This window comes from Phallusia mammillata, unplaced genomic scaffold, assembly GCF_965637545.1.
Source record: "Phallusia mammillata unplaced genomic scaffold, kaPhaMamm4.hap1.1 HAP1_SCAFFOLD_337, whole genome shotgun sequence".
NCBI classification, from domain to species: domain Eukaryota; kingdom Metazoa; phylum Chordata; class Ascidiacea; order Phlebobranchia; family Ascidiidae; genus Phallusia; species Phallusia mammillata.
In genome coordinates, this window is record NW_027649067.1 from 6386 (window position 1) to 12114 (window position 5729).

Here is a 5729-nt window from a genome sequence, read left to right on the forward strand (position 1 = left end):
CTACCACGTAACTTAACAAAACAAGGTATTATTATTATGATTACGGTAAATTATTTGCCATTTTTTTACAGCTTGTGCTATACACACTAAACGTGCGGTAAACCAACGTCATGGTTTGACAAATGACGCAGGCCAAAATAAAGTCCTACGTACCGTACAAACGCACATAAACTCCCACAGGTTAAAATACGAAAAGCGTACTTCGATATACCTCATTTAAGCAAATGCCCACTCAACTTTGCAGCATAGACCCATGAACTAATAATGCATCAAGCAGCATCCTACATAGTTTCATACGTCGATATACAGGTGGCGTAAACGTTAAACAAGCCAATACGAACGGGTGTAAAATCCACTGTCGTACGCGTACGTAATCACATGTGGGTTGTGATGTGAAATATAAATGCTCCATGCTGAAACTGAGGACATTATATACTATCTATTGTCATTGACTGAGAATTAACTGGAGAAGTGGCGAATTTTTAGCACTTTGTTTAACTCCTTTATTTTCACACACCTACGTGCACTTATAATCGCTTTGTTTGAAGCGTTGCCTATTGGGTATCCCGGCACTTAACTCTGTTATTGTTTGTTGTGTTTAATTGGTTTGTTTTGCCAATCATATTTTCACTACATCATATTTCCATGGCATATATCTTGTTTTACCACCTATTACTATTGTTGTGTTTAATCGGTTTGTTTTGCCAATCATATTTTCACTATATCATATTTCCACGGCATATATCTTGTTTTTCCACACACTGTATATATCTTGTTTTACTACACACCATTCACCTATTTGTTTTATATTGTAATAGTTGTCTTTTCTCCGTTTGTATGATCGCCCTTTCCCCGCCACTAATTACGCTTGATGGTTGTATCGTTACCCGGATGTGCCTTTGGTCGTCACGTGATTGTTTCTTCCACGTACGTGGCCGCGTCGCACGTGCGAGTAAAATAATGAAGGTCAGTCTTCCTCTGGGCGTCGTGTGAGTTACACCTGTTGGTTTCTGTTCTGTACTGTACTGGCGTTTACTGATTATTGAGCGCAACGTATCGAAGTTGGAAGTACGTGTTGTTGTATGCCAGTGTATTTTATCGCTTTTACTTAAACAAGGCGCCCATTGGTGAAACCAGTTTGTGGTCTTTCATTGGCTTTGTGGTGAGCCGTTATTGCAGGGTTCGGGCAGTTTCCGAATTAGGGAGGCAGTTTTGGTTTAACATATAGAATCAGGCAAAAGGGGTCGATTCGAGTTTAACGTCGCCATCTGAAAGACCGTTTAGCCGTATTCCCAAAGCTGCCGAAATAATTCCGTAACAACTTGGCGAGCGCGCGAGGACCCTGTCACCACTACCCGCTGGTTTTATTAGGAAGACTCCCCGTTTTGTGTTTTTAAGTATTGTATTTTAGGTTGATTTTATAATGTCTTTTAACGTTTTAATGCAACCTCCGCCTTTACGGCCTGGGGAGGAACTAGGTCAATATTTTAATATGCTCGAATCTTATTGTACAAGCGTTGATGCTTCAGAAGAAATGAAACGACATCTGTTTTTTTAGCAAGCATTGGCAACGATCTGAAATGGGCAATACAAGAGAAGGACTCCAATCTCTTTACAATTCCGTTTAAGGACTTGAAGGAACGCGCACTGCGTCATAAGTCTAGCGGCCAACACGCGGAACGCCAACGCGCCGATTTGATAAGGCGCGTGCAGTTACCTGGCGAGTCCGCGCGAGATTGTGTTTATGCCCTGCAAACACTGGGGGATAACGCTTACAGCAACTCTTCAGAAGCTGCCCTCAAAAACGAAGTGCTGTACATTACCTTGCTACAAGGCTTGCAAGACAGGCGCCTTGCTGAAACTATCCCTGCGGCAACCAAGTACACAAGGACGTTCAGAGCCGCCGCCCAGGTCGTGGTCGATGCTCAAGTACCGAGTTTTGTTCAGGTTGCCACAGTTAACGCAAAAACATCGGAAATTGATACCATTTTGTAAAAGCTCGAAGACATGGAACGACGCACAACGGAACGGAGTGCTAAATTCGAAGACACTTTGAAGACCCTACAAGCTAAAGTTGATTCCCTTAAAAGGACAGGACATTTTTATGGCCACCACGAGCAAAAACGAAAGTGCTACGGCTGCGGACAGCCAGGCCATTTTCGACGCGACTGCCCGCACCTGGGTATGCGCTCAAAAATGGTTAGGGTAAGACGCGAGCCTGGGTCATTACCAACTTCTTTTTACAGACCGCCCAAACGCCCCGAGAATGTAAATGAGTCCTCGAGTCAACAAACAACCGCACCAGACAGAGCAAACAGACCAACTGCAGGTCCGGAATCTACACCCAAGGAGAGAATTGCACCACCTCCAGCGCTTGCACGGTTTGTTACCATTTTGGTTGGGCAGTCGACCATGTGTGCTTTGTTAGACACTGGCTCGGGTGTATGTCTGATGAGTGCGATAAAATGGGACTCATTCGGCGCAGAACAAAACCTACAGATAAATAGATCCCCTTCCAAGCACTTGGTAGATGCCGATGGGCTACAATTGGCGGTGAAAGGCAGTATTAGTCTACCTCTTCGAGTGGGTGGCATAATGAATAATGCAACCGTTTACATCGTGCAGAACCTTAATCACGATTTTATTCTAGGGTTGGATTTTCTTCAGGCAAATGCGTGCAGAATCTGCTACAGGGAAAATATGTTAACAGCAGGAGACGCCAGCCTTCCCCTCTTTAGTTCTCCGACAGCCTTGTCCCAACCCTGTGACGTATGTGTTGCGGATGACGTCCTTATCCCAGCGTTCGCAGAGGTATGTGTAACAGGCAGCTTATGTCAAGAATCTCTTAATTCACAAGAGTTGGCCACTCCGGTTCTAACGGAGCAGATAGCTGGGTTCGTGGAGAGATTTGGGTTATTGACTGCGACAAGTGTAACGATGACGCAAAGCCGCGAGGTGAACGTGTTTGTGGCAAATTTGGGGGATGAGGATGTAACAATACCAAGTGGGGCGAGATTCGCTACGGTTACCCCTGTGTATGCTTTTGGTAACCTCGATTGCAAAATCCCAGGTACTTGTATAGTGGTAGAGGGAGGTATCCCTGGGTGTAAACACCCTGAGTGTTTTGTTACAGACACCCAGATTTGTTCCGTATCGGCCCAGAAAATATCTAACCAAGATCCGTTTCAGGACTTTGTAGACAAAGTCACCATCGGTGACCGATTAACGGCAGATCAACGAGGTGAATTGTTCGATTTGCTGCGTGCCAATCATCAAGCGTTTTCGACTTCCAAAGATGTCTTGGGGCGCACTGATATCGTGCGTCATGTTATCGACGCGGGTGACACAGCCCTGTAAGACAGCCTCCGCGTCGCATGCCTCATCACAACAAAGCAAAGGTAGAGGAGATCTTAGCTGAAATGGACAGACAAGGCCTAATCCGACCTTCGAAATCATCGTGGAGCAGCCCGATAGTGTTGGTCCGAAAGAAATCCGGTGAGACTCGTTTTTGCGTTGATTACCGCCAGTTGAATGAGTTAACTAAAAAAAATAGCTACCCGATTCCCCGGATAGATGACAGTTTAGACAAAATGTCCAACGCCGCCTATTTTTCAACTTTGGATCTATAATCCGGGTATTGGCAGGTTGCAATGGACGCCTCTTCCCGGGAGAAAACAGCTTTCACTAGCCACGTCGGGCTTTTTGAATTTAATGTAATGCCCATGGGCCTGTGCAATTCTGCAACGACTTTTCAGCGCCTGATGCGTATTGTCCTGAACGGAATCGAATGGCAGGGAGCCCTAGCGTACTTGGATGATATCATTGTATACTCGAAAACTTTTGAAGAGCATTTAAAGCGACTGTCGGACGTGCTAACTAACAAGAATCAAAACGCTGGTTCTCGTTGTACATGATGCTTTTCCTGTGTTTTATACGTTCGCCTCATATGTGCCGTTTACGTGTTCACCCTTGTTGGTTCTGCGATACCCGGATGTGCCTCTTGGAATCACGTGATTTGTTAATCAACGTTATCAGCGTGATTGGTGTGGTAACACGTGCTTGAGAAGGAAGCATGGTCAGTCTTCCTCTGGGCGCCGTGCGAATAACACCGTGTTGTTTTGTGTCGTGTATTTGCTGGCGTTGACTTGTAGTGGAACTTGTCGAATTCGGACTCGTTTTATGCGAATGCTTTTTATTGTTTTATTTAAACAAGGCGCCCATTAGTGAAACCAGTTTGTGGTCTCTCTTTGGCTTAGTGGTGAGCCGTTATTGCAGGGTTCGGGCAGTTTCCGAATTAGGGAGGCAGTTTTGGTTTAAGGGGTACAGAATAAGACACAAACAGATCGATTGGGATTTAACATCGCCACTTGAAAGGTCTTTTAGCCGTATTCCCAAAGCTGCCGAAATAATTCCGTAACACGTGCAAGGTAAAACTCATATTTACACCAATTGTGATGTTTATGTTTGTGCTAGTTATCCGCCAGGTGTCACCCCCACAACATGTGCCTGGTGTCCTTGTATAAAAGCGCCACGACCTTAAAATACAGCATTTCTTATATCCTCTGGGAGGTGTGTTCGGTTCAGTGTGTTGCAGTTCATGACACCAATGTTTGTAAAAATGGTTAAATTGCGCAAAATTTCTGGGACAGGGCCATGCGTAACGAAACTGTGTAAAACTAATTCCCATAAAATGGTATATAGTGCAAAATAGAATAACACCGTTTCATCTGCGTGAAAACTAGTGTTCATACAGTAAGCTGGCTGACTGACGAGTTATATTCTCTCTGTATATGTACTTAGGGTATCAAAGCATAATTTAATGGTGCGTATATGAAAGGGCAATGTGACATTTATTTACAATATACTTGCGCCGTATTCTACCACGTAGCTTAACAAAACAAGGTATCATTATTATTATTACGGTGAATTATTTGGCATTATTTACCGCTTGTGCTATACACACTAAACGTGCGGTAAACCAACGTCATGGTTTGACAAATGACGCAGTCCAAAATAAAGTCCTACATACCGTATAAACGCACATAAACTCCCACAGGTTAAAATACGAAAAGCGTACTTCGATATACCTCATTTAAGCAAATGCCCATACAACGTCACTGAATAGACATGGCCCCACGAACTAACAATGCATAAAGCAGCATCCTACATAGTTTAATACCTCGATATAGGTGACGTACAAGTTATGCAAGCTAAAACGAACGGGTGTAAAATCCTCCTACGTCCACAGGGCAAACCGCGAAAAAAGGCTCCAGCAAACACACAAAACATGGCATATCTTCAGTTCTAGTACAGGTAAAAAGGTAAAATTTCACACCTGTACTAAGTCGAGGATGCTGAATTAAAAAATGCAAAAAAAATTTTGCCACAAAATTCCAAAAATCTACTGTCGTACGCGTACGTATAGATACATGTGGGTTGTGATTTGAAATATAAATGCTTCTTGTAGGAACTGAGAAGATTAGATGCTATCAAAACGGGTATAACTGATGTGGCCTTTATATCACTGATGATGGCATGAGCATTTGCCGAAACGTTTTACAATAAAGCATGTCGCTTTTTACGTCTATTTGGGCCGTTATTTTCACCATTAAAGATACTATCAAATGTCAGTGACTGAAAATTAACTGCAGAAAACAAAAAAGTTTCAAAAACTATGTTGAAAAATGGTTTGTTGGAATTGTCTAAGTACCAGATGAAGCCAATTTTGG

The 5729-nt window shown here is 43.4% G+C and overlaps 1 pseudogene; it reads left to right on the forward strand.

Moving 5' to 3' along the window:
- Positions 1-761: 761 nt before the first annotated feature.
- Positions 762-4229, forward strand: LOC145208693 (uncharacterized; annotated as a pseudogene).
- Positions 4230-5729: the final 1500 nt, after the last annotated feature.